Source organism: Scyliorhinus canicula, chromosome 11, assembly GCF_902713615.1.
Source record: "Scyliorhinus canicula chromosome 11, sScyCan1.1, whole genome shotgun sequence".
In the NCBI taxonomy this organism is placed as follows: Eukaryota; Metazoa; Chordata; class Chondrichthyes; order Carcharhiniformes; family Scyliorhinidae; genus Scyliorhinus; species Scyliorhinus canicula.
In genome coordinates, this window is record NC_052156.1 from 58,614,245 (window position 1) to 58,622,972 (window position 8,728).

At 50.8% G+C, this 8,728-nt stretch overlaps 1 non-coding gene across 1 annotated transcript; it reads right to left on the bottom strand.

The window, feature by feature from the left end:
• Window positions 1-8,106: 8,106 nt before the first annotated feature.
• Window positions 8,107-8,180, bottom strand: trnam-cau. The gene has a single exon. It is a non-coding gene; the product is annotated as a tRNA-Met (tRNA).
• Window positions 8,181-8,728: the final 548 nt, after the last annotated feature.

Here is an 8,728-nt window from a genome sequence, read left to right on the forward strand (position 1 = left end):
CTCCCCTACAGGGGGACTCGGAACGGGCCCCAGCACCTCCTCCTCCCTTGGGATGCCTGATGGGCCCCGGCCTCTACATGGTTCGGGGATGCGAACGGACCGACCATCCGATGCCCCCCCCCGACACCTGGCACTGCCAGTCCTGGAGGCTCGCCCTGGTATCGACAAGGGTCTGCAAGTTTGCAGCCATGGAGCTCAGGGAGTTGGCCATCCCTGTCCTTGTCTGGGCGACGCCGGCCAGCACCTGAGCAATGGCACAGATGCCCTCAGCGATGGCCTGCTGAGACTGGGCCACTGCCTGCTGAGACTGGGCCACTGCCTGCTGAGACTGGCCACTGCCTGCTGAGACTGGCCACTGCCTGCTGAGACTGGACCACTGCCTGCTGAGACTGGGCCACTGCCTGCTGAGACTGGGCCACTGCCTGCTGAGACTGGGCCACGGCCTGCTGATACTGGGCCACGGCCTGCTGAGACTGGGCCACTGCCTGCTGAGATTGGGCCATTGCCTGCTGAGACTGGGCCACGGCCTGCTGAGACTGGGCCACGGCCTGCTGAGACTGGGCCACTGCCTGCTGAGACTGGGCCACTGCCTGCTGAGACTGGGCCACTGCCTGCTGAGACTGGGCCACTGCCTGCTGAGACTGGGCCACTGCCTGCAGAGACTGGGCCACTGCCTGCAGAGACTGGGCCACTGCCTGCAGAGACTGGGCCACTGCCTGCAGAGACTGGGCCACTGCCTGCAGAGACTGGGCCACTGCCTGCAGAGACTGGGCCACTGCCTGCAGAGACTGGGCCACTGCCTGCTGAGACTGGGCCACTGCCTGCTGAGACTGGGCCACTACCTGCTGAGACAGGGCCATGGCATTGAGCGCCTCTGCCATCTGCCGCTGGCTCTGGCTAATGGCTTCCTGTGAGAGAGCAGCCATGTCCTGGGCCACAGACGCTGCCTGCACGGAAAGCCCCAGGCCTGGCATACTGCTCCCCATGTCTGACACCGTCACACCCATTGCCTCCACCGCGGACGCCACCCATGCGGTTTTCGGCCTGGGTGGCATGCATGACCGGCACCACTCCCAGCTCCTCGACGCGGGTGGACTCCTCCACCTGCGTCTGCAGCCGCCGCAAGCCGGCCGTTACCCCCTTTAATCATCCCTGGTTCCGTGACAGCATCGGGTCTATGGGTGGGTGTGGTAACTCCAGGAACCCAGGACCTGTCTGGGCGGCAGATGGTTGCTTGCGCCGGGATGCCCTCTGACCTCCCGGCCCCTCGGCTGCTCCTACCTCCGCCTAATGTACCGGTACGGCTGTGTGTATGCACCAGTGAGTGTACCAGAAGCCTCATCACTAAAGTGCCCAACTGAGGTGAGTGTCTCTTCGATGGTGGAGGGTGTTGGAGACAGCTGTGGTGTTGTGTCATGCTCCTCATCTGACCCAGAGTCCATGGTCCCCTGGGGTGCCAGTTCCTGTCCACCCGTCCCCTCTGTATCAGTGTCCTGTATGTAGGTGTCATGTGTGTAGGTGTCATGTGTGTCAGTGTCCTGGGTAGGGCTGTCCTGGGTGGGGGTGTCCTGGTTATTGGTGTCCTGGGTAGGGGTGTCCTGGGTAGGGGTGTCCTGGCTCGGCTGCGACGGGGGCCTGTGGCTGCCCCCCTCGTCGCTGGGTGTCGCACGCCTGCGTTGCCGCACTCGCACGAGATGGGGGCGCCGTCTCCCTCTTGCTCCGGGTCTGTCCCTGTCGCGTGGCCGCCCTGTGGTGTCCTGGGGGCATCGCATGCTGGAGAGGCCGGGTCGCTCCCTGTTTCACGGCTGCCCTGGGTCATCCTGGGGGCGGTCAGCATCCGCGGGGACGGGTGCCTCGACGTTTGGTCCTACAATACACAATACAGCAGCATGGCTAGACACACGGGTGGGGGAGGGGGGACGGGTCGTGGGCGGCAGTCTCACTTGGTGGTGTGTCCCTGACCTCTGCATCGGCAACCTCCCGGTCCTCGGCTCCGCCTGTCAATTCCAGGGCCCTCTCCTCATGAACGGTGAGTGGTCTCTCCTCAGCTGGGCCCCTTCCGGTCCTCTCACGCTCCCTGGTGCTGTGTGCGCGCTTCTCCTGTGGGGGGCAGGTGGGTGGGTGGTAGGGATAAAGGGGGACAGTGTTAGGCAGGGATATACATGCAGGCCAGCGGTGTTACTGCCACAGTGCTGACGGCCTCTGCCACCTGCCTCCACAGGAGCCAGCTGAGGTGACCCTGCGGCCATGTCTGGGGCACAGGGTCTCCCCCTTCTGCTCCACTGCGTCCAGGAGTGCCTCGATGTCGTGCTCCTGGAACCTCGGAATGCGCAGCGGGCGGCCATCTTGACGGCTCTCCGGGGGGTGGGGGGCGGCATCTTTTGTGCTGTGACGCGGCACGTCCGCGATGTTTACCACAGGGCTACATCGCTGGCTTTGAAAGCAGACCAAGGCAGGCCAGCAGCACAGTTCGATTCCCATATCAGCCTCCCTGAACAGGCGACGAGGGGCTTTTCACAGTAACTTCATTTGAAGCCTACTTGTGACAATAAGCGATTTTCATTTATTTTCATGGGTGGCGCCTTCGCGAATGGCGTCACGCCGCTACTAGCCCGTTCCGGGCCGGAGACTTTGCGCCGTTTGGGGGGGCCCGACGCCGGAGTGATCCACACCGTTTTTGGCGCCAGGTTCCGGTGTTCACGCTGATTATAGGAGAATCCCGCCCCAGATGTCTGTTGCATCACACCTGTAAAGTGGGCCCTTGTGCTCCCTATAACCAAAATCTATTTAAAGTTATGGGTCAGGTTAACTCCATGATGTACTTTGGTGCTCTCTAAACCCTGGCCCATAATAATGTTCATGAGATTGATTCCAGAAATGAAGTGTTTGTCTAATGAAGAAGGAGTGAGCAGTTTAAGTCTCGAAGGAATAGAGCAGATCTATTTGAGATATATAAGATGATAAACTTTATCGACAAAGTAGACGTAGAGCAGATGCTTCCTCTCGTGATGCAATTCATAGTTTTAAGATAAGAGGTAGCAGATTTAAAACAGATGAGGAGAACCTATTTCTCTCAAAGGGTTGTGAATCTGTGAATGTCAGGAAATTTGAGTAACTTCAAGGAGGAGATAGACAGATTCTTAATTAGTGATGGGTTTAAGGGTTATGGAGAATGGGCAGGAAATTGGAGTTGAGGCCAGGGTGGGATTAACCATGATCATATTGAATGGCGGAGTGGGCTCGAGGGATGAATTGCCTACTCCTGATCCTAGTTCTCAAGGAAGATGGTATTTTTACATAGCCTGGTCAAGTGTTTGGACTGCACATAACTTACTTGAGTTTAGTCATCTGGATGCAGAAGCTCCTCACTTTTCTCTCGCAGGCCCACCTTGCTCTGAGCACAGGCCCACTCCCACTCCTGTCCCGCAAGCTCCAGGGCTCTTGAAAGGAGTCTGGGTCTCCAGCTCGGACATCCCACCACCCATCTTCTCTCACTCATGGACATTGTGGGCAGACCTATCCTGCAGGAACATAAATAGGGATGATGTGAGCTAGCCGGTGTGGACGGCACATTGGCACAGTGGTTAGCACTGTTGCCTCACAGCGCCAGGGACCCGGGTTTGATTCCGACATTGGGTGACTGTCTGTGTGGAGTTTGCACTTTCTCCCTGTGTGTACGTGAGTTTCCTCTGGGTGCTCCAGTTTCCTCCCACAGTCCAAAGATGTGCAGGTTAGGTGGATTGACAATGCCAAATTGTCCTTTAGTATCCAAAGGTGTAGGTGGGTTATGGGGTTGTGGGAAGTGGGCCTGGGTGGGGTGCTCTGTCAGAGGGTCAGTGCAGACACAATGGGCCGAATGGCCTCCTTCTGCACTGTTGGGATTCTATGATTCTATCCGCCTGGTAGGTCAGATTTTGATGATACCTGGCATGTGTGGGCACTGTGCGTAAGCAGGAAAGGTTTCTGATGAGGATTGCCCAGGAGGGTGTTAGGATGCTTGTGGGAAGTTGGGTGCTGGGGGCCTTGCGAGGTGGAAATATGTGGGATCGAGGTGACATTCCAAGGGGTGATGGCATTGAAATCACCTGATCTTCAAAAGTCTACAAAATACAGCCCAGTTTCCCTAATCTTTCTTCATAGGACAGGCCCTGCTATCCTGGGAACAACTCTTTGTTACACTCCCTACTGGCAAAAATATCCTTCCTCGTGTAATGGGATCAAAACTGCATTCGGCACACCAGGTACAATTAATACTGGCCTAACTAGTGATGCCCACATCCCTTAAATCCTTTTTTTTAAAAGGTGCGGTCTAATTGAGTTATCCTTCAGATTATTCAAGCAGGCTTGGCCTATCCAGTCCTACAAAGCTGACAAGTCCACTGCTAAGCCATTGCTTCTTTTCATCTTAAAGGACCTAACAGCGTTTGTCATCTAGTCCAGATGTAGTCGTTTGTCCAGACTCTCCAGTGTGTTGTTAGCTAAGACAGGTAATCATTGGGAGGACTCACCTCACAGCAGTCCCTCAGGTCCTATAGGTATCAGTGACTAGCCTTGTGGGGACACTCTTCCTCGGCCCTATCTCCGTTCTTATGGGTGCTGTAGTCTCAGGAATCCATTCAGTCAAATTCAGCCATTCTGACCTAAGCTGGGATCCCTTCATTTAGAAATTATTCTTTTGACCAACAGGTGCATCATTTTGCTTGTCATCTCTGATTGGTTGGGGAACCTAGAACTGAAAACCTCAGAAAAGCGTAAGCTTACTTGTCCTGCATGTCGTTAAAGTAACTATCCAGCCCAATAGGAAGAACCTGACTGGAGAGAATCAAGCTAAACTAGTAACTAAAGTCGTCATAGTCCCAGATGACCGTAGGCTGCTTTCCCCTTTGAGGAGGAGAGCTGACTGGTGGTGATTTAACCTGGGGATCACCACACCTCAGGCGAGAGGCATGGTTGAGAAGAAGGGGCGTCCATGAATAACCTCAACAAGTATGGGAATTGAACCCGTGCTGCTGGCCTTGCTCTGCATCACAAACCAACGACAAGCTGAACTGGGCCGAGGTGAATCTCATGTCAGAGTCCAAAGCCGGTCTATTGAAGATTTTAAAGAAACATGCCATTGTCTTTAATGGAGAGCTGGGAAGCATGAAAGAGATTTCAGTCAAACTCAGTCAAAGATTAAGGACGAAAGCCAAGCAAGGTGCTTAAAGGTTCGGCCAATGATGTATGCCATCAGGCCTTATAGCGAGGCAGAATTAGAATGGCTGGTCAAGAGGGAGGTCCTCAAACCCATTAATATAGGCGATTGAGGGCAGCACGGTGGCGCAGTGGGTTAGCCCTGTAGTCTCACGGCGCCGAGGTCCCAAGTTCGATCCTGGCCCTGGGTCACTGTCCGTGTGGAGTTTGCACATTCTCCCCGTGTTTGCGTGGGTTTCGCCCCCACAACCCAAAGATGTGCAAGGTAGGTGGATTGAACACGCTAAATTGCCCCTTAATTGGAAAAATGAATTGGGTACTCTAAAATTTTTTTAAAATGTAGGCGATTGGGCTACACCGATAGTACCAATGATGAAGAAAGATCGTTGGGTACAAATATGTGGTGATTTTTAAGTCACTATCAATGCAGTGCTGTGTGCAGAGCAGTACTCTGTGAGATTAATTAATGTTTTATTTGCTGGGTTGGCTGGAGGCCAGCATTTGAGTAATGTTGACCTTAGTCAAGCTTATCTCCAGATAAATGTGGATCCCGATTCACAACAATATTCGATAAACCTAACACACAAAGGGCTATTCAGATATAAAATACTCATATTTGGCATCAAGCCCACACCTGCATTGTCCCAACGTGGCATGGATCAAATTCTAAGTGGGTGAGAAGAGGTCCAGTGCGACTGACACAACATTTTAGCTTCTGGAAAGAACAAAGCATTTTCATAATTGAGATGCTGCACTCTGTGACATTATGTAGAATGTCTAGACTATAAAGGGTTAATGTAATATCATAATTGACCACTAGATGGAGCTAGATGCAGAACTATATAAAGCACTGAATCTCAAGCTTCTGGGAGGGCTGGCGAGAGTGCAGAGGAGAGATCTAGAGAGTACAGAGTACAGTTATAGATAGTGTAGAGTTAGTAGAGTGTAGATTTATTACTTGCCATAGACTTAAGTGGTCGAGCTTTAATAAGCAGTGTAATAAATGTTAGCTTTGTTATTGAACTATGGTCTTTGTGAACGCTACAGCATCCATCCTGATAATAAGAATGGCAAAGAACACCACATGCTACCAGGAGTGGAAATTGTAATTTACAAAGAATGCCACATGGTACCAGATGTGTGTTCCTAAAAGTATAGCAGTTAGTTCAGAAAGTCAGATTAGCTTTAAAGAAGAAAAGAAGAACAATCTCAAAGTCAGCACCAAGTTATTGATCATAAGATGGAAGATCTGAAAAAGCCAGAACAATTAATGATGACCGGTAAACTAAATCTAAATTGGAAAAATTTCAAACAGCAATTTGAAATTTTTTATCTGCCTCCGCGTAAGAGTGAGCTCCTGACCAGTGTAAAATTGTACTTCTCCTAAATTTAGCTGGACCACTAGCTATAGAATTGTATAACTCATTCCACTTTGTGAATGAAGTTGAGAAAAAGAATTAAGACAGAGTCATATAAAAGTTTGAGAGGCGTTGTGAGCTTAATAGAAATGAAAAGCTGCATGAACGATTGCAAAGGCAACAAAACGTAATACTAGAAATCCCCGTAAAATGTGGCGTGCGAGCAACGTAACTAAAAATAGATGTTCTGAAACTTTCAGCCAGAAAAATGGGGCAGCAGGGTAGCATGGTGGTTAGCATAAATGCTTCACAGCTCCAGGGTCCCAGGTTCGATTCCCGGCTGGGTCACTGTCTGTGTGGAGTCTGCACGTCCTCCCCCTGTGTGCGTGGGTTTCCTCCGGGTGCTCCGGTTTCCTCCCACAGTCCAAAGATGTGCGGGTTAGGTGGATTGGCTATGCTAAATTGCCCGTAGTGTCCTAATAAAAGTAAGGTTAAGGGGGGTGTTGTTGGGTTACGGGTATAGGGTGGATATGTGGGTTTGAGTAGGGTGACCATGGCTCGGCACAACATTGAGGGCCGAAGGGCCTGTTCTGTGCTGTACTGTTCTATGTTCTATGTTCTAAAAGTGGCGCAAATATCCACATCGGGGCCGACTCCGTTGAAACAGTGGCGCAGCTGAAAAATCAGCACGCTACAGAAGAAGGCCAATTTGCGCAAGCGCACTTGGAAAAAAAAGCACGATTTGGAAGATGGATATTTTGCACATGCATGAACAATCAACGTGAACTGGAAGTCGACCATTCTGCGTGTGCACATGAAAGGTTTGCGCATGATGTCACGGGCGTGATGATGGCCACGCCCACCTGAGAAAAAATGACCAGCCTTCAGAAAAAGCTGTTTGAAGTGCAACAGACCAAACCACTTTGCCTCGCAGTGCAGAACATTGAGGAAATCGCAACAAACGGCTGTACAAGAAATATACAGCATGAAACAAGAAGTAAATATTAACAAATCTAAATATAAAGAGGATAAACTCAACATCATAGAAGATGAATTAGATTTGGAAGATATATTCATTATTGACCCGACTGATATAATAAATAGAATTCCACTAAAGATGGAACCAATAAATTGGTGGAATTGCATATCGCTGCGACATTGGATAACAGTAATCTGACAGCTGATGATGCTGATACCATTGAAAACAGATGGACAATTAATAATCTTTATTGTCACAAGTAGGCTTACATTAACACTGCAATGAAATTACTGTGAAAAGCCCCTGGTCGCCACATTCCGGCGCCTGTTCGGTACACAGAGGGAGAATTCCTGAATGTCCAAATTACCTAACAGCACGTCTTTCGGGACTTGTGGGAGTAAACTGGAGCACCCGGAGGAAACCCATGCAGACACAGAACGTATAAAAGTATAGCAGTTAGGAGAACGTACGAACTCCACACAGACACTGACCAAGCCGGGAATTGAACCTGGGAGCCTGGCACTGCGAAGCAACACTGCTGACCACTGTGCAACCGTGCTGCCCTGAAAGGTATGAAGGCACTGCTGAGACTCAAACTCAGGATCTCCTGTTTATGAGACAGGCGCTTTAACCATCTAAACCACAGCGCCAATTCCAGTGATGCTGATTGCCACATTAATCAACTGCAAGCTCATCATGGGAAAGAGTGCCAATCTCCTCAGTCCCTCCGATTTGAACCGCCTGAGAGTTCAATCGACAGTTTATTGATCAACCAAAACGATTGATTGCCTGCAGTGAGAATATGATTGAAACGCTCGGGGTATCTGACCTAGAAGCATGGGTGTACAATCAAACTCACATCATGCAATTTGCCAGTGTAGACACAAAGCGAGAGTCCATATTAGGAGTGGGAGGGTGTGAAGCCCTGAATGTCGTTGAGTGACTGTACATTCCAGACAGCATGAAGACAAAGGATTATTGTAACTGCCCTCGAGATATGATGCTGCAGTCATCCGAGGAGGACAATAAAGAAACAGATGACGAGCCAGAAGAGGAAGACTATGACAGTCTATCCACTTTATTTGCAAGTAGTGAGGAAGTGATCACAAGTAGCATACAAGCTGTGCAGGACAACAGTGAGACTGACAGCTCTCAGCTGGACTGTACAGAGGTTAACAATGAGAGCACAACAGTGAAC